The sequence below is a fragment of the Humulus lupulus genome, chromosome 3 (assembly GCF_963169125.1).
Source record: "Humulus lupulus chromosome 3, drHumLupu1.1, whole genome shotgun sequence".
Lineage (NCBI taxonomy): Eukaryota > Viridiplantae > Streptophyta > Magnoliopsida > Rosales > Cannabaceae > Humulus > Humulus lupulus.
This window is the reverse complement of record NC_084795.1, coordinates 200,646,827-200,672,150: the sequence shown is the minus strand read 5'-3', so window position 1 is coordinate 200,672,150 and position 25,324 is coordinate 200,646,827. Positions and strand designations below refer to the sequence as shown.

Genomic DNA, 25,324 nt, shown 5'->3' with positions numbered 1-25,324 from the left:
GAAATAGTAAACGAACGACCCTTGAGAACGATCGACCTTTTGATTTCTTAGCGATCACCTAGTCATAACCAGTTATAACCTCCATTAATGAAAGTCAACCATAAAAGGGCCTTGACCTAAACCTCACTCCCGCGACCCCGAATTGTACCCAAATGGTGAGTAAATTCGATCTCGAGCCTTAGGAATTGCAACCCCGAGCAAAAAACCCTCAAAAGTGCCCAAAACAGAAATAAGGAAAAGCAGGGTAGCACTGTAGGGCTACCCCCTAGCACCCCAGTGCTATTGGCAGAATAGAAAACCCCTGGCTAGCATTGTAGTGCTCCTAGATGAGTGAAAAGTAGTCTTTGGTATGTCTCCTTCCTTGACCCTCAACTAATGATAACCAGAATGAAGGTCTATCTTTGAGAATACCCTTTTATGTTGGAACTGATCAAAAAAATCATCTATCCTTGGCAGAGGATACTTGTTCTTAATTGTTAACTTATTCAGTTCTCTGTAATCAATACACATCCTCAGAGAACCATCTTTCTTTTTCACAAATAGAACTGGCGCACCCCAAGGTGAGAAACTAGGTCTGATAAAACCCAAGTCCAATAGCTCTTGCAACTATACTTTTAATTCTTTGAAATCAGCTGGGGCCATTTTGTAAGGTGCTCTAGACACTGGCTCCATCCCTGGTACCAGTTTTATCACAAACTCAATCTCTCTGTGTGGTGGAAACCCTGGTAAATCTTCTGGAAACACATCCAGAAATTCACAGAATAGTCTGGTCTCTTCTAGTCTCACAGGCATGAACAGAGTGGTTTCCACCACACTGGCTAAGAGTCCAACAAAACTTCCTTGCAATAGATCTCTAGCCCTCAAAATAGAAATCATAGGTAGACGGGGTCCATGCACAGTACCAACAAACACAAAAGGATCCGCACATTCTGGCTCAAAGGTGACCATCTTCCTTCTGCAATTTGTGGTTGTCCCATACTTCACTAACCAGTCCATACCCAGAATCATGTCAAAGTCAGTCATAACTAACTCTATCAAATCCACTGACAACTCTCTGCCCTTCACTGTCACTGGCAAAGATCTGACCCATCTCCTGGATACCACTAACTCCCCAGTGGGTAATAAGGTTCCAAACCCCACAACATAATAATCACAGGGTCTACACAGTCTATCAATAATTCTACTCGCAACAAAAGAATGTGTAGCACGAGAATCAATCAAAACATTATAGGGGCTTCCAACAATAAGAAGCTGACCTATAACTACTGAGGGTGAAGCCTCAGCTTCTGCTTGTGTCAATGCGAACACTTGAGCCGGAGCCGAGTTATCCACTTTTCTGGGTTCTTCCTTTCTTGCTTTAGGGAAATCTTTCTTAAATTGACCCACTGCCCCACATAATAAGTAGGCCTTTTCCCTACACTCCCCCAAATGGCGCCTCTTGCATCTAGGGCATTCAGGATTAGTCTTCCAGGCCTCACTACCACCCTGACGACCCATTGCAATACCTCGGGGTCATCTATCAGGACCTGGAGCTGGGAAGGTGTCACGAACCTTCCTCTTCTAATCACTGAGACCTCCACCCCTACCAGAACCAAAAAATGGAGAACCTATCCTCCTAAACTCTTTTCTGGCTGCATTGTCCACCAGATCTTGTTCTCTGCACTCTCAGTTGTGAGCGCCTTCTCCACCACCTGTGCATCAGTAGTAACTCCTGCCATAGTGGTGATACGAACATCCCAGGCTAATCTAGGCTGTAGCCCCTAGAGAAACCTCCCCTTCTGGTCCCATCAGTGGGCACCAGCTCCATGGTAAACTTTTCCAATCTATCAAACTTCAGGGCATAGTCAGTCACTGATAAACTTCCCTGAAGCAATCTGATAAATTCTTCAGCTTTAGCGGCCCTGATGGCATCATTGTAGTATTTCTCATTGAAAAGAGTCTGAAACTCTTCCTAACTCAGGGCATTGATGTTTCTGGTCTGGGATATAACTTCCCACCAAATTTGGGCATCATCCCAAAACATATATGTGGCACAAGCCACCCTCTCATTACCAGTCACCCTCATGAAGTCAAGGATAGTGGTAATCATGCTCATCCATTGCTCTGCTTTAGCAGGATCTGCACTGCCTTCAAACACTAGAGGTTGCTATTTCCTGAACCTTTCATAAAGAGGCTCCCATTTGTTTCCAGTCTCAGGCAACTGCTCAACTGCTGGCACTGATAGAGGTGGTACCTTAGGTACACTGGTTCCCGCTGGGACCTGTTGTTGTCTCAAGAGGCAAATTTCTTCTTCCTGCCTCAATATTGTGGCCTGCAGGTCATTAAACAACTGCTGCCAGTTATCAGGAGTTGGCTGTGGAATCTAACTCTGGTCATTCTCTTGACCCTGCCTGTTTTTCTAGCCTTGATCTTCCTGGCCAGCTGATGAATCTATCTATCTTGGAATCATTCTTACATAATATATTGTGCTGAAACAATCAATGCGTCCAATTAAGCAGTAATAACAAAACCTCTTGCCGCCTCACGATCCAAGATCAACAGATAAGCACCTATTCCACAATTATATAGATATACAGATGGATACATGATCATATCATTTAGCATTTAACACGTATCCATTGATAATTCACAATGAACAATACTAATGAGTATGTTCTAGCAATATCAGTACTAATTAGCACGTTCTTGCTGATGATGCAGTATTTAAGGCACAACCTTATCAAGGTATCTCTTGTAGATAGGTAAAGCATTTATACTATATTTAAGCAGTTAAATATGCAACCACATAAATAGTTACCAAACCATGAGTCGAGCTTGTACTCAGTGGTGAGTGTACATGCCCAGCCAATCTACATAAACCCTAAACCTTGGCACGCTTTGATACCAAGTTGTAACGCCCTGGTTACTCCAAGACTGTGAGCTTTGAACCGTGCTTAACTCACTAATCGAGTTCTTTAGTTATAAATGTGCATCTAGGTATTATTAACAGGCTAAGGTGAAAACTGATCAAAAGGAAAGGATATATTTTATTTAAAACATAAAACTATTCATGGGCCCATAAAAGCATTTACAAGTTATTTACAATTCAAAATGGTCATTACAGTGCAAAAGTTACAACCCGCGACCTAAGCAGCAAAAATAGGGTTAACCCCTAGTTCCTCCGAGAAAATCCTTGGCCGTGGTGGTCAAGCGGCCGCATATGTACACATCACCACCTAAGCTTTCCACTCAAGGTTGGGTGAGCTTTAATTTCCCTTTACCTGCACCACATAGCACTTGTGAGCCAAGGCTCAGCAAGAAAACTCATTACTGCATCGATATAATATCAAATGATGATCATGATAATCATACATAGATTATAGCCCTAAACAGATGAGTGACTGATGAGTAAGTCACTAGCTTAAATCAGATGAGTGACTGATGAGTAAGTCACTACCGTAAACCAGATGAGTGACTGATGAGTGAGTCACTAACGTGAATCAGATGAGTGACTGATGAGTGAGTCACTAACATAAATCAGATGAGTGACTAATGAGTGAGTCACTAACGTGGGCTTAGCACCCATAGCCATGTTATGATGCATTCACTTGGACCTTCTGGCCCTAGCTCTAAGTGACTAGTCATGAGACTAGACAAGTACTTTTAGGTTTCATCGAACTTGAGGTCAGTCCGGCATTAATGCTCATGATGACTCATTCAATGCTAATGTCGATTAGATCTAATCTTTATCGGCTTGCGTTAAACACGCTAAGACCGTTCTTGACTTATGAGTCAATACCATACGACCAGTGCTCAGTACTATTGCCAAACTTGACTAATGAGTCATAGCTTCATAGTTACTACTGACATCATTGCCGATTCTGACTAATGAGTCAATGCCATTCACAAGTAAGCAATATTTTCTAAGCATTTGATATGCAATAAATGTCCACATTTAAACACTCAACATGCCTCGATAATAACCATGCATGTCACATATGGGGTGCAGTTTTCTTACCTCTGGTTCGAGCGAGAAATAGTAAAAGAATGACCCTTGAGAACGATCAACCTTTTGATTCCTTTGCGATCACCTAGCCATAACCAATTATAACCTCCATTAATGAAAATCAACCATAAAAGGGTCTTGACCTAAACCTCACTCCCGGGAACCCGAATTATACCCAAACGGTGAGTAGATTCGATCTCGACCCTTAGGAATTACAACCCTGAGCAAAAAACCCTCAAAAGTGCCCAAAACAGAAATCTGGAAAAGTAGGGTAGTGCTAAAGCACTACCCCTCCTAGCGCCCCAGTGCTATTGGCAGAATAGATAACCCCTAGCTAGCGCTGTAGCACTCCTAGATGGACGCTATAGCGCTACAACTAGAGTTTTCAACCCTGGTTTTTCCCTCCTTCGACACCACCATTTCCAACCTAAAAAACCAGCTTACAAACCTCATTTAGTCTCCCAAATGAACCCAAAAACGATATACATAAGTCCTAGGCATTATAAACCAAGTAACCCTAGCCAAAAACTCCCATCAATTCCCAATATCCAACCTAGAAATCCAAGATGAAATCCAATAGAAAAACAGAGCAAACCAGAGTTTTAATGGCTAGAACCTTAGCTCAAGCTCAGTTTAGAACCCTCTTCAATGGTGGAACACAATCCTAAGCCCTCAAGGTTCACTTCCTTAGCTTAGATCCTCAAAAGAAGCTCAAAAATCCAAGATGAAAATAGAAGGAAATGATGTACGGGAGAGAAGAAGCTTACTCTGTTTTTTGACAAGGTTCTACAGCCTTTAATGGATAAATATATCCATAGGTTGAAAAGACCTTATTTCCCCTAGGCCAATTAAAGTCTTTTAAAGGCTCCCAAGGGTAAAATCGTCCTTTCTCGCCTATTTTTCTAATCATAATTAACACCCTCCAATTCCTGTTATTCTCAATATTCTCAAATACCAATAAATCATATCCCATTACCTTTTAATTCCCGCTAACGTTCTAATCTCCAAATTACCCTCAGACTCACCACAAGCCCCGAACTTAATCCCATTATGACCAAACCGCTAACTTGCACTCAAAGATCGTCTCATGCCGAATGGCTTGAACAAATCCACATTATTATGTGGCCTCAACAATGATTCACCAACATGCATACAAATATACAATTACGCCCTCAACGAGACAAATTCCCAAAATGCCCCTATAATTAAATGTGGACCCACATGCTTGCATTTAACATTATATTATAATATAATTCACATAAACATGCACATAATCAATTAATGGCATAATAAATCAATTATGGCCCTCCCGGCCTACCAATCTAACCCCTAAATCTGATTATGGATTTCGGGGCATTACAGGAAGCCTTTATTTGCTCGTTATTTATGGAATCCTATATTATGGTTGTGACTACACTACAAGAAAAAAATGCTTTTAATAACACCAAAAATGTTTTATCAAAACATACCATAACACTTTTTGATGTGTCAAGACCGACTATGTTATCGTAGGTCAGGGTACTTTACATAACACTTTATCATTGTTATACAGATGTGTTATTATCCTATCAACGATAACATACTGTCTGTGTTATTTTAATAAATAGGTAAGTGTTTAATTATATTATTTATAGTCGATTATATAACACATTTCAATACTTATAAATTTGTGTTATACTACACTTTAGTATAACACATTATTTGTGTTATATAATAAAGTTTGCATAACAAAATTCTTTACATAAAAAGTTTTATTGTAATAGATATTATAACACAATTTTCGTATTATTTTAATATTTAGATAAGTTTAAATTCTCATTATATATTCATTTATATAACACTAATTTATTCTATTATATTTTAATTTTTTTTATATAATTAAAATTAGCTTTCTAATATATAGTAGCATCATCAAATGAACTTGATTTTCAAATAACAAAAAGTAAAAACATTCAACATTGTATTAACAATACACAAATTAGTTTAAAACATTCAACACTATCATCAACAACAAAATGTTCTTTAAGTATTCAAGTAGTCTTAAATATTCAACATACTGAAAAGTTACTACTTTCAGCACAAAATATTCTCCCCTGACAATGCATTTATGCCTAAGCTCCTAGTATTTGCCAAATTAAAAAACAACAGTTGCAATGACTGTACAGTTGTAGGGAGAGGGTCCAGTGGTTAGCATTGACTGTACAGTTGTAATGAATGGGCAGTAATCCCAGACACATTAGAAATATTAGCCACGTCCTCGACAGATTCCATGTCAATCATGCCACCAAAACGTGAACTGAGACAACAAAAGTCCACTGTCGAGAGAAGCAACACAAGTAAAAACTTTATTGTTATGTTAACCTCTGTAGTTGATGGCCTGAAGTCACACAGTACCCGAAGGCCAGAACCTGATGTTTTCAACAAATGTATGCAAACAGATAAGTTGAGGCTTTTATGTGAAGATCTCAAAAGAATCAGAAAGTAGCATGTCCCAGATGACCCCAAACATAACACAGTACACAAGAAAAGAACATTATTTACCACACTCGACTGTCCAATTTCCCACTCACAGCAATTTCTTGAGCATGAAATGAGCTGCCAATGCCCATTAAAGCAAAACACACCGCCTAGAGCATAAAGAAAAAAAATATCAATAGAAAGAACAAGGTAAACCAAAAAATTTATAGCAAAATCAAACAAGCCTATCAAGAAAAGAAACTCTTGGAAATTTTTTAAATAATCAAAACACAACAAATTGAAGATTCCCATTTGTGCCAATTCCAAAGTGCAAAAAATAGTTAACAGACCTTAAAGCCAATGTACAGTAAAACATATTTCAACAGAAAAATGCATGAATAGCCAAGCAGTAAAATAGTCACATGTCACTAGTTTTAACATCTATCTAGGAGGGCACAAATAAAGTAAAAAAGACTGGATTTTATAATACTATTTAACCTTAAATAGATAATTATCAACTGTATTAAGATGAAAGTATTAGAATTAAGCCCTGCTTTATCAAGGTGAGCATTACATAACTATCATTATCGGCTTTCTTTGTTTAATATAAAACTCCATTTTTAATTTTTTTTGCTCATTCTACTCTCATGGCTTGCTAAACTTCTATGGTGTATAATTTTGATAAACTTCTTCATCAATAGAAGTTTAATGAAATTATACACCATAGAAGAATTCTACTATCATTTCAACTAGTTCCTAAATAATCTGAATTAGAAATTTAGTACTATAGTTCTGAGAGATGGAAATTAAGAGCTAGAGAGACTAAAACCAAAATTCAGGAACAGGTTAAAACTGGGGAATGCAATCTTCAATCTGAGAATCAATCCAATTTAAATTCAGTAGTTATCAAATGTTTTCACTGCCATAATCATAGCTGCCACTAAAGCAGAAGATCATATTTACATAAGTAAGTTCATACAACATATATTTATGCTAAAAAATCTCCAACTCTCTCAAAGTTCAAGCATTACTTGGACATTGTAATTTTCAGCAGGAAGAATTAAATAAATCTTCTATTAATGGCATGATAAAGTAGCAACTGTGAAGAATGTTTAAAGAGAGTTCAAGAGTTAGTTATGTAAGCTAATTCAGTGAGTGACAAAGAACTAGTGCAATAACAAAGTTTTATCGTGACACACAACTACTTATAACAAGACAGATGATAAGAATATTAGGCTTTCTCTGAGGTTTAATTATTCCAGAAAAAATAAAAATAACTAGTTACTAATTAGGCCTATTATTATTGGCTGAATATATGTCCAATAGGATTATAAGAAATGTACTAGGCATACTAAGTGATTATTATATATATTGGCTAGTGTTCTAAGGGAAGAGATATAAAAAAAAAGTTGATTATAAACAAGAGATGCAAGAGAGTATCTTTAATAAAAAGAGAAAATTGTATACAAAGTAATAACAAGATATGTAACTGCAATTATACTAATTTTACCAGTTTATTCTAACCTTTTCATAGCCATTAAATTAGACACATCAGAGAACAGTTTATTCTAATTTGACCACTTTCTATACCGCATTAAATTAGACACATCAGATTTAGCTTAGTTTGAGAGCATTCTACTCTCTACCAACAAGAAACCCAAGGCCATTGACTTTTGGAAGCATTTGATCAGCTACAGCAACAATTTGGGCAACAATTAACCAAATGAGCAGAGAATTTACTTTTTGTAAGAAACAAAAAATTGTTGGAAAGAGAGACAATATGCAAAGCTGTAATTTATATAAACACAAGCAAAACAAACTCACCGCAAGGTGATATCAAAATGGATCGATCCAACGTCCCAGTTAAAACGACATGCATCAAGTATATTTCCTTCACACTAGATACTTTGAGTTTATTGAAGCAATCAAATTTGTAGGGTGACCCTCCAGGGATGACACAAACAGCATAATTGTTCTCTTCATAATTCGATTCCTGAAAAAACTCATTCAAAATGTTTCAGATACTACTGAAAGATGGGATAAGTTTGAACAATGTGAAGCATACAACCCTACTTTCTAGAAAGCAGACCCCAAATAAAAGAATTCCCACAAGTTTTTATTTATTTTAATAAAAATAGGATAAAAGTACTTTTAAAAAAAATCAACAACAAAAATTAATATATGAAGCAAAATAGGCTGCCTTAAAAGAGAGATCCATACTTGACTGCTTGAACTAAACCCTTCAATGGAAAGAATCTTTGCTCCAGTTAGTTCTAAGAGGGACCGTAACTGATTCCAATATTTATACTGTATTTGTAAGCAAGAACAAACCAAACAATTGAAATTAGATTGTAGTGATTGTGTAGTTTGCATAAGAATATACATCTTGAAGCTTTTAATCACATCCAACCCTAAAATTTAAAAATGATTATGATTGGAGTTGACCCTCCTGCCTGTATGATTTAAGTGGATTGTTGTAATAGGCATACTCAACTATCAACACAAAAGTTATAATGTATGCACATTATATATATAGTCTTCTTAGAGATTAAAGGGAGAGCCAAAAGTTTACACTTTTTATCGAGTCCAACACAAACGTGTATCCTTCCATACAGTTTTCACGAGTTCCCTGGTCTGCAAGTTTGACTGATATTTGTTTACCCTAACCCAGCTAATCCGAACACAAGCTTTCTTTGCCACAATAGCATCTAGTAACTCTTCTCTAAGAGGAGTCAGCTCATCAACAAGTACATGGGTGCACTTTTGATGGAAATTGTAAGTAATATCAGCACCTAGGATCAAAGCAGAAGATACCAAGTAACTCTCACTTTATATGCTAATGCCAAGCAGTAGATGGAATCAAATGGGGTATCAAGAAATATTATGTAATGTTTTTAATCATGTGTAAAAAATCAATAAAATTACTTAAAGATAGGATTCGTACTGACTTTGGATGAAGTCTGGTGGCCAAAATAGAATGCGTAAAACTAGACTAACCTGATTAGTTCACTTGTAATGATAAAAATAGAATACAAAAAGTTAAGATGATAAGGTACCATCTTAATGCTTACAACCAAGTACTCCAATAGCTAATTAAATAAGAAAAACACAAGTCTTTAATAATTGAAGACTAAAACATCCAACGAACCACCCATTTATCTGTAATTCATTCTTGCCCTTTTTTTCTAGGTGATTTTCCATCCCTTCTTTTTGTGCATATGAATTATAATTGTCAAGAAGTATACTATTGAAAAACTCAGTTCAAATGCCAACGAAATTCAGGTTTAACACAAAGTACATGCCAAGCTACTGCATAAGGTTTATACTAACTCCCAAATCCCACGACTGTGTTAATATTCAACAGCAGAACCAACTACAGAGTCAATACTTGATTTGTAAAGTTAAAGGAGTTGAGGTGAGGTACTGAGGTGCATACTACTTTATTCATTTAAAGAAAGATCATATAATGAAGTTTTTATTTATGGTATTGGAGGCTTTTTACTTTATCAATCTTTAGTTGAATTTGTTAATTGCTCTTTGTAAGCACTAAGCATTAGGTTTCTCTTATTAGTTTAAAAATATAATCTATAGTGGCAATAATACTTTAGAGATCATTGATATCCAGCAACCAATAAATTTATTAGCAGCAATATATGGACATTTTCTTTCAAAGGGAAACCAATTTATTATAGGAAAAAAAAATCAAAGATGAAACTTTTAGTAACTAATGTACCTGGTATAAAAAAGTTGCTAGCAATATTTATTCACTAACTTATTGATGAAAGTTTATCTTTAAGGGGTTGATTCGCTTGGTTGGACTCCAAAGAGTAGACCCAAATAATGAGTGGAACAAAAGAAAACCTGCCAATTTGTACACAAGAAATATGCACATGTAATTAAAATTTTTTGCTTGTTGATTATGCTAAAAATACAGCAGTAAATATTACTACATCTAGACTATCCAGCGACAGCTAGGATTCAAAGAGACAATAATGCTGATAAACTCACAAGTTCCTCAAAAAACTTTCCAACTTAATCCATCCAAAAACACTTTCCTACTTGTTGCTTTTGACAATAGCGACACTGAGAAGAGCAAAAAACAAGGGAGATAAAGAAAGAATACATGTACGTTGCATTACCAGTTCCAAATGAAATCAGGTTCCCATCTGTTAAACTTGTTTCTTTTCGTGGGAACTCATGGACTTTCTCCATTGACCCAAGGCTCTTGTTAATAAATGTCCGTACTTTGAGCAATCTTTAATTCAAACTTTGTTGGACAAACTAGAAGTCTTCAGGGGATTAGCAGAAGTCATCTCCTCAAGAAATATTTCTGCATGTACCCGAGAAACACCTTTGTCCTTGGTGATAATTATATCACACCCTATAATGACAAAAAAGGCCATACATAAATTTTTCATTTAAAAAAAAAGAATAAGAATAAGAAAAAATACACTTCATATTACAACATTCTCATTTAGGGGATGCAGAGTATTTTCATATATTTTTTTTCATCACTCTACAGTTTGTCATTTACATGGTTTTTAGGACAATCATTATACACTGTGGTTGTCACTTTCATGACTTCATATTGCAACATTCTCTTTTAAGGGATGCGCAATCATTATACACTGCAGTTGTCATTCTCATGAAAAAGAAATAAAACAAAATAGATGGTGTATTGTACCTTTGCGACCCACTTTGAACGAACCCTTTGCAGTGATATAGTATTTATTTTCACCTGTTGGGTTAACCATACTTGGTGATTCAGTAAAAAACTAAAGCCAATATAAATAAAACATAAAATCAAAAGAATAAAGGTCAACCAAAATCACAGTAAACTGTGCTGTAAACATTGCATTTTTATTTAAGCAACAAAAAGTTAAATAAAGAGAATGGGAGATCCAGAGTAAGATAGAAGGCCACAAACCAAACTATCAAATCACAAAGAAAACCCAAAAACCATGAGACAAAACAAAACCACATACTTCAACTGAAATTAATTGCAATAGAGGGTAAGGGTATCCATCTAAAATCTCTAGGATTGATTTTTTTTCCTTTTCTTTTCTTTTGTCGAAAGGAGAAAAATGATAGCAGCACAATCCACAAACTCATAAACACAACACCATAAACAAAGCAGCAGCACAAAATCATAAAAATATTTCACAAAACCACTAAGGCACCAACTTGGGAATAACAAAAATAAATAAGCAAACAGATGGGTTCGTGAGAATTGATACCGATGCCCGTATAGCCGATGGTGGCAAACTGGTTGCGAACTGGCTACGAACTGGTGGCGACGGTGGCAAGTAGCTGGGTCCGTTTGCGGGTCAGCGATTAGATTGGCGCGTGAGGATTTGTGACAGACAGAGGTCGCGAGAGGGTGAGATGAGACTTGAAGAAGAAAAGTGCGAGTGTGTGAGATGAGAACCTGAAAGAAGAAGACGATGCTAATGTTGATGATGACCAGAGTGATGAATGTAAAAGATTAGGCCGAGAGGGAGAGAGAGAGAGAGTGGCGCACCGTATGGAGTGAAGGAAGAAAGAGTGAAAAAATGTATAAGTGGCGGGCTCCCAAAAAAATTACTGCCTTTTTCATTAACTTTGCCACATATATAATATTTTTCATAATACTTTTTAATTAGTACTATATTCATGTGTTATGAAAAGGGGTATTTGGTGTAGTGCTAGGTCACCGCTAGGGGCTCTGAACTGGGATCGTGCTCGAAGTTCATTCTTATTTAGGCTATACTTAGACTTGAGGTAAGAAAATTTCACCCAATACGTATTATATGTGACTAGGGATTGACCTGATTGTTATCAAGTATCACGATTAGGGCACGGGCCAATGAGAACGTTTATGTTTAAGCTATTGTTTCACATACTGGTTGATTCTACTTGAGTATTCTATACATGCTTAAGTGTTTCATGTTTGTTGTATGAATTCCATGGTTAAGGCATGAGGCCCTGTTAAATAAGTGTGGTTAGAATTGCGAGTACAGTTGTTCGATAGTATTATGTGGTTAACATACATGCGTGCTCGTTTTGTTGGGATATGCCTATTCATATCTATTTCTATATGAAAGTTTAAATACATGGGTCAGGGCTTGACTTATTAGTCAAGGACGACAAAAGCACGTTGCGTGCTTGCCGAAAGGCTTGGGCCGAAACCAGCAACGTACTATTATGTTGGTCGACTCTATGGTTATTGGAAAACCAAAGGTGCTGGGCTAGCACTATGGCTAGTTATTCAGTGCTAAGAGCGAGGGCCCCAGGTGACTCTATGGTCACATAGCTAGGGCTTAGGCCTCAATGATGGCTCTAAGGTCAACTATTTAGGGCAGCGGCCCCAAGTGGGTCCAATGACCACTTGTTTGTAACTGAATGATTGTATCTATAAGTTACTATTGCTGGACATGTTACAAAAGTGTCTGGAAGTTTGTATTTTCTTTTTATGCACATGTTGAGTTTTATTGTTGAGCCTTGGCTCACGGGTGGTTTGTGGTGTAGGTAAAGGGAAGGGAAGGCTTGACCAGCCATGAGTTGGAGAGCTTCGGTGGCGACGTGTACATATGCGGCTGCTCGACCACCACGGTCGGGGATATCTCAGAGGAACTAGGGTTATAGCCCTATTTTTGTCGCTTAGGTTGGCTTTACGTAATTTTTTATGTATATACACCTTTTTAAAAGTTTAGTTGTAATATTTTGGGATCCCATGAATGTATGAATCTTTTTAAACAAAAGTCAACGATTCTTTTAACCAAAATTTTAACTCTAACCCTTGACATTAACCATAGTTACACATTTTAAACAAATGACTTAGTTAGCAAGTTTGTCACAATTTAAAGTACATAGTGTAACGGTCCTAGATTTGGAGGACGTTACAACTTGGTATCAGAGCTACTGAGGTTTAAGGGTTCCTGAAGAGTGGCCGGGTATGTACACTCACCACTAAAGGTACGCTCGACTCAAGGTTCAGTAACTACTATGTGTTTATAAGTTTAAATGCTTAAACATGATATGAATGCCTTATCTATGTGCCTATTTTGGAAGCATGGGATAATCTGATAAGGCCTTGCCCTTGACTGTTGCATGAAGGATAAAGAACGTGCTTATTAGCATTGTTATTGCTTGTGAAGGCAAGGGAACTAGTTATTAGCACTGTTGTCTGTATATAGGCCAGGAAATGCTTATTAGCACTGTTAACATTGGCAGGGATTGGAAGAAAATGCTTATCAACTATGTTATACTTCTGAAAATGCTTGGATATGTTTAGATGCATTGTTAATTGTTGATGGATATTAGGAAGTGCTTATTAGCCCAATGAATGAATATGTTATATGATGGCATGCTTATTAGCATTACACTTGTTTGTTATTTGTTGATCTTGGACGGTCAAGTGGCAAGAGGTATAGTTATTACTTACCTAATGACAGATTTGATCACTGTTGGGTGGATTGAGTGACAGTATGAATCCTCTAAGGTCAGAGAGATTGGCTGGCCAGGAATTACAGGCCAGTGAAGGGAATGACCAGGGCCAGGCCCCACGACCAGCTCTAGAAAATTGGCAACAGGTGCTTGCTTATATGCAAGCCGGATTAGAGAGGCAGGAAGAAGTGATACACCTCTTGAGATAGAAACAAGTTCCAGCAAGGAACCTACATCTCGTGGTACCGACAGTGATACAGCCAGTGGTACCAGTAGTTGTACAACCCCAGGTAAGGGGAGATAGGTGGGAACCCCTGTATGCGTGATTCAGGAAGCAACACCCTCTAGTCTTTGAGGGCGACTCAGATCCACTGAAGGTTGAGCAGAGGATGGCTATGATAACCACCATCCTGCATTTTATGAGGGTAGGTGGTAATAAGAGAGTGGCCTGCACCACTTATATGTTTCGGGAGAATGCTTTAATATGGTGGAGGTGGTATCCCAGACTAGAGTAGTAACCGCCATGGAGTGGGAAGAGTTCAAAACTTTGTTCAATGAGAAATATTACAATGATGCAGTTCAGGCTGCGAAGGATGAGGAATTCAGCAAGTTACTTCAGGGTAACATGAAAGTCACTGACTATGCCCTGAAGTTCGATAGGTTGGCAAAGTTTGCTTGGGATCTGGTGCCCACTGATGGGACCAAAAGAGAGAGGTTTCTTCAGGGGGTACAACCTATGATTGCCCAAGACTGCCCGAGAACCAAAAAGGAGGAGCCAAAGAAGGTGGATAGCCTAACGCCAGTTTGGGTGTTCACCTTGTCCTAGGCAGAGGCTGAGGCTAGTCCCTCGGTAGTTACAGGTTAGCTTTCTAGTGTTAGAACCTTCTATACTGTTTTGATTGATTCGAGTGCTACACACTCCTTTTTTGCTAGTAGGGTTATAGATGGATTGTGTAGACCATGTGACTTTTATCCTGTGGGGTTTTGTACGATGTTGCCTACTGGGGAGTTAGTGGTTTTCATGTGATGGGTTATATCACTACCAGTTACAGTGGATGGCAGGGAGTTATTAGTTGACTTGGTAGAGCGGAAGATGACTGATTTTGATATAATTCTGGGTATGGATTGGCTTGAGAAGTATGGGGCAACGATAGACTGCAAGAAGAAGATAGTAACCTTTGAGACCGAGGGTGAGGACCCCTTTGTGTTCATTGGCACTGTGCATTGACCTCGTATACCTATGATATCTATACTTAGAGCTAGAGACCTATTGCAGGGGGATGCATAGGGTTCCTAGCTAGTGTGGTTGATACAACTCAGGTCATGCTAGTGGGACGAGAATAGACCTGATTAGTCTGTGAGTTCTTGGATGTGTTTCCAAAGGATCTGCCAGGGTTACCTCCACACAGGGAGATTGAGTTTGTAATTGAATATGCCAGGATTACAAAGCACGCTACGTGCTGGCGGAAAGTCTTGGGCCGAAACCACTAAAGTACTATTACGTTGGCCGACTCTATGGTCATTGGAAAACTAAAGGTGTTGGGCTATCTCTATGGCTAGTAATTCATAGCTAAGGGCGAGGGGCCTAGGTGACTCTATGGTCACATAGCTAGGGCATAGGCCCCAAGGTTGGTTCTAAGGTCAAGTATTTAGGGAAGCAGCCCCAAGTGGGTCCAATGACCACTTGTTTGTAACTGAATGATTGTATCTGTAGGTTACTATTGCTTGACATACTAGATAAGTGTCTAGATGTTTGTTATTTCTGTTTATGCACATGTTGAGTTTTCTTGCTGAGCCTTGGCTCACGGGTGGTTTGTGGTGCAGGTAAGGGGAAGGGAAAGCTTGACCAGCCATGAGTTGGAGAGCTTCGGTGGTTGCGTGTACATATGCGGTTGCTCGACCACCACGGCTAGGGATATCTCAGAGGAACTAGGGTTGTAGCCCTGTATTTGCCGCTTAGGTCGGCTAGACGTAATTTTTGATGTATATACACCCTTATAAAAGTTTAGTTGTAATATTTTGGGATCCCATGAATGTATGAATCTTTTTAAACAAAAGTCAACGGTTCTTTTGACCAAAATTTTAACCCTAACCCTTGACATTAACCATAGTTACACATTTTAAACCAAATGACTTAGTTAGCAAGTATGTCACAATTTAAAGTACATAGTGTAACGATTCTGGATTAGGAGGACGTTACACTTTATATATTCACTAAATTATAATTTAAAATATTATAATATTAAAATAAATAAATAAATGGATATTTCAATTTAGTATGGACGAAACCAGCAATGACACTGGTGGTAGTTTCCAGAGGGGTCAGGAACATTATTATGGCGCCAATTTTGAGAAGGAGCTCGTCAAGAAAAAGTTGAGCCACCTGGTTTTAGATTTTTATCAACAAATCAGTAGAGCTGTTAAAGAGTGGACTAAGTGGTTCAATAGCTCTATGGCCTGTTTTTTGCATGATATTATACCCCGGTCTACACAAAGTTGGGAGAAAGTATCGAAAACTCTTCGGGAAGCCATTCATTGAAGGTTATATGTAAGTGTCTTACTCAATTTTGAAGAAACTATAAATAATTATTTTTTCCATCTTCCTAATATTTTAACAAACTCCAAAATTGTGATTGTAGGGTAAATTAATTTATTCAGGAGATAGTCTCGTAATTAACGATTCCATGGAAAGGCTGATGAATAAGCATTGGATTAAGGTTGGGGGGAGAGGGCGGGGGGGGGGGGGGGGGGAGGTGGACAACGATGAAGCCAAGGCCTAACCTTATACTGTTGTTACTCCTCTTGACTGAGCAACTCTCATCGATTTTTGTAGTTCTGATCAACACCAGTTATAATTTGGTTTTTAAAGTAAAGCTTCATTATAATTTCACAATCTAAATTAATGAGTATTATTTTGTGTTTTAAGCGTATATTGAAGAGAAATTAAGAGGCTCAGGAAAAAATGCCCATAATGGGAGGACATAGCTCCATATCCATTGTTTCACATGTTTATGATAATGTAAGTTATAATAATTGACGTCTATTGTGTAACAAAAATTTAATATGGATAATAGTGTTCTAATAATTTTTTTTTCTTAGATTGACCTGTCTATTGGCCAATTTCCAAGCATGATCGACACATTCGTGCAGCTCTACGGGAAGAAGGACACGTGGCTTAGCGACAAAGTGGCGGCGAAATATGTAATGTTGCCTAACCTTAACTCTATTAAACTGTGTATTAATTAGTAATTAATTAATAATTTTATTAATTAATTTAATGGCAATTAAAATTTTATGATTTATGTGCCAATATCTTTATGATTAATGGTTGGCGACCAAGATAAAAAAAGAACATAACAAAATTTTTCCTCGCGTATAGGATCTTATGGGATAAGTTAATATGATCGTGGGAATTCATATATGAATCAGAACTATGCAGATATAGTTGATATATATGCTAAGAGCGGTTTATTTACTGGGGAATTTATGCCTCGATAATTGTTCTTTCCTAACACTACAAGACATAAATTCCCCCAAAAATGAACCGCTCTTAGCAAAGTTCTGATTCTGATATGGATTATTGTTCTCAAATAACGACGTCCAATTGCTCTCATATGCGGGAACAAAATTACTTACATGCTTTTCCAATCATTGGTCTGCAACCATTAATGATAGGGTGTTGCTAGAAAGATAATAAAGATGTACTTTCATAAGAACAATAACTTTGCTTTGAAAATATTCTTACTGTTTAGTTATTTTCTTGCTAAGTTATGTCACTTTCAATGTTATATTGGAATCTAATATATGTGTTTTTTATTGTGCAGAATGAGATGACCGAGCATCGTAGAGTACACCCGCTGCATCGTCTGTTACTTCCTGTCCTGGCAATCATGTTGATGAGTTTCTGCCTGATATCGATATTGTCACTGATGTCCTTGGGCGCTGCTCACGCTACAAGAAAGGTTTTGGGACATTTCCTAGGCTCAAGGAAATTGGCGGGAAGCGGGCAACACCTTCATCCTCATCACAAATGGTTGACCAAGAACCACCTTTAGTGGAGGCACTAATCAGGGAAAATTAGAAGCTTAAGAGTCATCTGTTGGTTTTTGATCATGTGATTGACAGTGCAACAGAAGCATGTGATAACATTTAAATGCGATGATAACAATTATTAAAGCATGGGATCTAATCACTCTACGAACGAAAACTAGAATGAGATCTTTATCATGCGACATGAATCTGAATAATATAGAAAATTACAAATACATTTTCTAGATGTAGAAAATGTGTAGATCGAACAGCGTCTTCGCCTCCTAACCCACCATCTTCCATACCATGGCTTGCACAAAGAGAAGAAGATGGGTGAATTTCTATGCTATTTGATAGGATACACAAAAACACACTTTTGAATCTCAACACATGAAAGACTGTTCTTCTCACAATATAGAGAGAACAAAGTTCTCTATTTTTCTCTCTTAGCAGATAAACTGAAAATGCATCTGTTGTCTTATCTTCTCTCTTGATGTTATGTTCTATTTACATACCAATAGAAAGAAGACCTAACCCTAATCTCATTGGGCCTATGCGTTGGCCACTATCCATTTGGACTGTGGTTGGTGCCAATTATAGGGCTTTGGGCCCTGTTGTATTTTATCTCTATCAAATACTATTTTTTGCGCCTTTATCATAATAATTTATGTATTATACTATTATACAAAAAATTAAATATAATTAAATTAATTTTCTACAAAAGTATCAATATAGTTTTATTTTCCATTAAATAATATTAATTTGTGAGATTAAAAATAATAATTTATTATTATTAATTATTTCTTTACATACCAAAATCCTACCTCTATGTTATCGAGCTAGTACGAGGACAGTATGGACCCGTAGTTCTAAGCTCCAATAATCTACTTAATTTCACTAATTCTTAGTTCCATTAATTAATTTATTAACTATGAATTATTCCACTAGAAATTTATTGTTGAACTCTCAAAACTATAGTCTAATATTATTAGAAGCTATAACTATAAAGTCGTCCATTGATTTAGTCAATGCATGAGTTATGACCCTCTGCTAGTTGTTCATTATTAAAGCTAGGTCTTAATGTCCATTGACAACTCTAATTATGTCTTTATCAATTAGCTCCATTGATAATCTAATGAACATTATTCTATAAATTTAATTAAATAATGAAATTTTTGTTCTCTAAAAGAAATTGAGTGCTCTATGTTCAAGTAAGAAGAAAATTCCATATATGTGAAGTATGTTCCCAGCCACTTGCAATTCTATGACTCCAAGATATTAGAAATTCGGTCGTAGGAGTATTGAACCTTATTATCCGACAAGTCATAAGCCATAAAATCCCAAATATGAGTTTATTACTCACTTTAGGATTGAGGTCAAGTCTCTAACGACCATTGATTGATGAATGTTGAACTTTTATATTTTAACAAGGATTATCAATAGTTCTTTCTTACATCGTGTCTCAACCCAATAAAATCTATATTGTATATGGTACCTCTATCTCTTTACGTCGCTACACTTATCAGTCTAGATAAACTGTTCTATCTTAAATAGAAGATAGACTGTACTCATAATCTTTATTAAATAAAGCTCCCACATTATTTAGCGATTACAGACAATTTTTTTATATTATTATCTTGAATTAAATCCTATTGTATATACATCATTATACATATACTTAATTCAAGAACACATAAAAAAATATTGGATGTTCACAATAAATGACATGTATAATTAAATACAAATATGTGTGCAAAATATTAATTAGCACTAATTGTTCATACAGAAATGTGCTTTAAGTGCACAAATCCCAAGAATCTCTCTCTTTCCCAAAAGCAGATGAGATATGTCACATAATCCTAAATCTAAGAAATGACTATCAAAACTCGTAGTAGGCAGCGTCTTCATAAATGGATCGACATGGGTGTTTGTTGATTCAATCTACTGAACGATTATATCCCCTCTATGTACTATCTATCTTATGAAATGGTATTTGCACTATATATGCTTGGTTCTCTTATGGATTCTCTGTTCTCTTGAGGTGGTAATCACTCCGCTGTTGTCACAGTAGAGTACGGTCGGTTTATCCGTATCTGGAACAATTTCCAGATCACCCAAAAACATTCTAAGCCATACAACCTCCTTAGCTTCTTTGCTTGCAGGTACTATTGCACTTCCATGGTGGTGTCAGCAATGCAATCTTGCTTTATACTCCTCCATATAATTGCTCCACCCCCAAGAGTGAAAATAGATTCAGACGTAGATTTCCTATAATCTTTGTGAGATTGGAATTCATAACCTGTATATTCTAGTGGAATAATATACTATCTAGAATATACTATCATATAGGCTCTTGTTCTCTTAAGGTAGTTGACAATGTGTTTGACTATTGTCCATTGATTGAATCATGGATTTGACCGGTACCCGTTGATCATACTTATAGAGTAGCAAATGTCAGGTCTAGTACATAACATTGCATACATTAAGCTTCCTAATACTGAGGCATATGGCAGCATTCATCTCATTTCCTCTTCCTCATTCGGTGTCTTAGGACATGGGTTGTTGGAGAGGTGAACACCATGAGGAGACGACATGTAGCACACCAATTTGTTTTTATTAATTTTGTTCTTTGTTTTATTTTAATTGTGAAGTGTTATGAATTTTTCTTTTATTTATTTGAATTTTTTGGTAGAAATTGTGTAAATATAATTGTTAATTGTTTTATTTATTTATTAATTTAAATTGTGAATAAAATGAGTTTTGATTGAATGCACCAAGGTGCACGGTAGGTAGAGATGCACCTTAGCAATTGAGTGTGTGCATGATGTGCATGCAATAGTTTTCTACACATTAATTTCCTTTTATTGGTTTATTTATTTTATTTAATAAAGGGATTTAAAAAGAAAATAAAAAGAAAGGGAAACAAAGAGAGAAGGCTCTAGAAGGTTTGTGTTCACACATGAAAAAAATTGGGAAACAAATGGTGAGAAGGGATAGAGCTGTCATTTTTGAATTGTTGTAACCCTGGACCCAGCCTCAGTAAAATAGGTATAACATATGCTATGGATATTCTATTTAGACACAACTAGTATCGTTAGAAATCTAATGAAATTATCTACATTTTTTGTGAAATATCATTTTCCCTAAAATGCAACAAAAATGGGTTAACACCCAGCCCCAAGTTGCAGGACCCTAGAGTTACGAGAATAGCATAATTTCCTTTATTAGCCATGGACAACCAAGGAAGAAAAGAGATGAATTAGTGTGTTGTCAATTACCAAATGGATTGATTGGTTGAGTATAATTATTAATTGATTTATATTTTTGATTTAGGAAAAATAAAGAAAAATGATAATTACCTTTTCCTTAGCTAGGTTTTGGTGATTGGGGCATTTAAATAGAAAATAAGAAAGAGCTTGAAGGCTCATTTGGCTTGGTGGCTACCGTGTGCTGAGAGAGAAGGGAGAGGGAGAGCTTGTGAGTTCTAGAGAGAGAGGGAGAGAAGAAGAACGTGAAGGAGAAGAGAAGGAGAAGAAAGAAAAGGCCAAGGCTAGAGATCCTAAGGTATGGGTTAAGGTTCATAGCATTACATTTTGTTTCCTCTACATCTTTATTCTAAGCAAGGCAAAATGATGGTGATGATAGGTTTGGAATTTGTTGCAAGAGGATTGGAGGCTAGGGTTCGAAATCCCTAGGGTAAGTATTTGGGTTCATAGTGATGTTGTTAATTTCTACCTCTTCTTGAATCTAAGATCATTTTTTTTTTCTTTTCTTTATGTGGATTTTGAAACCCTAGGCTTGAACAAGTGGTGGCCATAGTTTGGGTTCTTTTCACTATTGTGTCCTTGAGTTCTAGCAAGAGAGGTAATGGGAACCTTTTGTCTTATGGTTGTTGTTCTTATCTTTTGGTTCTTGTTGTTTGAGAATATTGTTTATGAATGATGGTATATTGTTTTGTTTTCTTTTGATTTGTTGGTTGATTGATATTATGGGTTTTGGGTTGTTTTGTTTGATGCATGAAGGGTTTGGGCTTGGGCATGTGGTGTATATAGGCAAGCATGAATATAGATTTTTGGTTATACATGAAATATAAAATCTTATAGTTATGTTTTCATGGTTTTTTTGAATCAAATGGTTTATGTAATAAGATTGCAAGGATGGTAATGGACACATGCTAGGGTATGAGTTTTGGATTTGTTGATTGGGGCTATGAAGGTTTCGGCTTATAGGGTATTGTTGCATGTTGGTGTTGTTTTTTTTTCTTGTCACTTATACATATTAAGAACATGCTAGGTAAATTGGTTAAATGAAGGGTGTGTCTTGATTCTTTTAAAAAGGATAATTTAGTGAATTTCATGATGATTATACTTGCTGATTTTGTGTATATTTGGTGAGAAATTTTGGTGAAACAATGATTTGCATGCATAAGTAATGTCTCCAATGATGTGTTGATTTTATGTAAATAAAAGGGTATTTTAATTCACATTTAAAATTATATTTTTAATCAATTAATACCTACAATTTTTTTTATATTTTAATTCACATTTAAAATTGTATTTTTAATCAATTAATACCTACAGTTTTTTTTATATATTTTATGAAGAGGTTAGAAATGAGCATGTAGAAATTATTATTTTAAACATCACTTTTTAACAACGCTCCCACGTATGCATGCCACATGCAAATGCCCTTTTACGTTCAAATATATGTCTATTATTCAAACATATAATTTTTACTTTATAATCATGCATGGATAATAGGTAGAATTGGCATTATTATGTTGTGATTTTATGTGAAAAATGTGCATGTTTAGAATTTATGAGAAATCTCATGTGTTTCTAAAGAGAACTATTTGATTATGATTATAGGCTCATTGTGAAGTTTTTCCCATTTTTGTTTTGCTTGGACCTAAGGTAAGGAACTTAGATAGAATTTCTATGTTTATGCTATGAAATGGTAAGAGTGGTCTATTATGTGAATAATGATGCGCTATGCATGATGAAGGACTATGAAATATGAAGTATTAAAATCTATTATGAAATGCTACGATGAATCTGTGTGCAACATGTGTTTTCCTTTGTCTTGATATGAACTGGATTTCATGTGTGTTTGTATGTTGTATGAAAAACAAATGGTTGTTAGCGTGTTGAACGCGACACAACAAAGGGGTTACCAAGGATATAAGACGTAACCCGAGTTACTAAGGTATGACGTAACTCATAGGGCGGACGTGCCGAGGTTATTCAAGAGCCAGACCCTCCTGATTACCTCAAGATGTGACATGGACAATAGAGGGGCCATGTTCACAAAGAATATGATGATGATGTTTAAATATGATGATGATGTTTGAATATGTTGATGTTGTGTGAATATAATGATGATGTTGATTATGATGATGGCGTTTAAGTATGATGTATGATGATGACATTTAAGTATGATGTATGATGATGACGTTTAAGTACGATGTATGATGATGACGTTTAAGTATGTTGTATGATGATGTATGGATATGATTTATGTTTGAGCTTTACGAAATGATTATGTTCTTATTGTGTTTTTCTTTGTATGCTGCTTGTACTTCCTTACTGGGCTTTCAGCTCACCCTCTTACTTTCCCCCTTTCAGGTAATAAATAGGGTTTCTCTTTGGCACACGCTGTGATGTGAGGAGTTTTGATGTCAGAGTATGTATGGCATGGGGGTATCCTATGGACGAATAAACGATCAACTTAAACGCCAAATGTTAAAGAATGATGTTATGGACTTAAATTTTAAAAACTATCAGTGGGACTTAAACTTTATTTATTTTAAACATTGCATAAGTACTCATATTTTTATTTTAAACTATTGAGCCCTATTGCATGTTTTATCAATGGTCCCACTGGATTTTCATATGTTAAGTGGTTTTCTTCTTTAATTTTATGAGTATGGAGATGTTTTGCAAAGTAGTAGTTTAGGGTGTTTTACATGGGAGGTTTCCCTTCTTGTAGTTCTACATCGCATACCTTGCAAGTATTTTATCTATATAAGATGCTTAAGATAGTGCCAATAACTTCTTCTTGTGGTCCTGAATTAATCGTATCTTAAGAACATAATTTGCCTCTCCCAAATATAAACAAGGTCGTCTTGAGGCCTTGACTAGAACCAACGCTTTTCTACCAATAGTAGAGATCTTAGGTTATAGTGCCTTATAACCTATTCCCACTCACTATTTTAGAAATAAAAAGTTTCTATTAAAATATCTCATAATTGAATTATTAAGTTATTATTACCAAAAATTTAACTATTAAATCTTAATCACTTATGCAATCCAAATTTTAACTCTTAAAATTCTAAGATTACCAAATTTAGAATATTTAGTAACAATTAATAATTAATTCTAAACTATGTTTTTCCTAGGTATTAAACTCATTAATAACCCTAAAACGTATTAAGGTAATCTAGACATGCTATTAATGTGACATTTCCCAATTTAACTTCTTAAATCTAATTCACATTATTTATGTCAATTTATGGTAGAAAAAGAACTATAACAATATTTTATCCTTGTACACATGTTAATAACTGTTGACAGTGAAATCTCGTCAACGAAATCAGATCGGAAAACTCAAAGAAAAGTATGGAGATATTTAGATTTAGATAAGAACTTAGAATAAGCTTAAGGAAAGGTAAATCACAGATCAACAATGGAGTAAGCCTTTGTATATTGCACAATAGCCTGAGTGTACAATGAGCTTTCCAACCCCTTTGTTGGAGGGGTGAAAGTCTATTTATATTGGAGCTCTAATGGCTCCTGGTACATCGTGGTCCCAGGGGACAAGATGGTACATAGGTACACTGTCAGGGTTGTGGCACAAGTCGTAGTGGTGTTGAAGGAGTGGTGGTCGGCCTAGTACGTGTTAGGGGCCTGCAAAAGTACTCTGTCTTGGTACCATATTATGCCTCCACTACTTGTTGTGTACGAACCTCATAAGTGTGCTGAGGGAGTCCTCACCATCTACCATTCTTGTACTACCACTACTTGTCTAGCGTGGACATCGTATCCGTACTCTAATTCCTCTTGGTTAGTAGGTGCATTTCGTACATGTACTAGCTCTTTGAGTCATACGTGAGTTCTTACTCTCACAAGGCACCTTATTCCCATGAGCTTAATGTATTAAAACCCTTATGCGCTGCCTTGGATGACATGGTTCCAAGATGCCTGTGAGGGAAGGCCCTCACGACACCCCTGATGGGCTCGAGGCCCTGAGGGGTGCGAGGTGCTATTCGGCGCGAGGCCCTGAGGGGCGCGAGGACCTGATGGGCGCGAGGCGCTAATGGGCTCGAGGCACTGAGGGGCACGAGGCGCTAAGGGGTGCGAGGCGCTGATGGCCGCGGTCCGTAGGTGCGCATCACCTAAGCTGGAGATGGAGGCCATGAGACCATCGAGC

General features: G+C 36.6%; 1 long non-coding RNA gene across 1 annotated transcript; it reads right to left on the bottom strand.

The window, feature by feature from the left end:
* Positions 1-10,215: 10,215 nt before the first annotated feature.
* Positions 10,216-11,393, bottom strand: LOC133821493 (uncharacterized). The gene is made up of 3 exons (XR_009887622.1): positions 11,127-11,393; positions 10,566-10,823; positions 10,216-10,303 (listed from the first exon to the last, which is right to left on the bottom strand). It is a non-coding gene; the product is annotated as an uncharacterized LOC133821493 (long non-coding RNA).
* Positions 11,394-25,324: the final 13,931 nt, after the last annotated feature.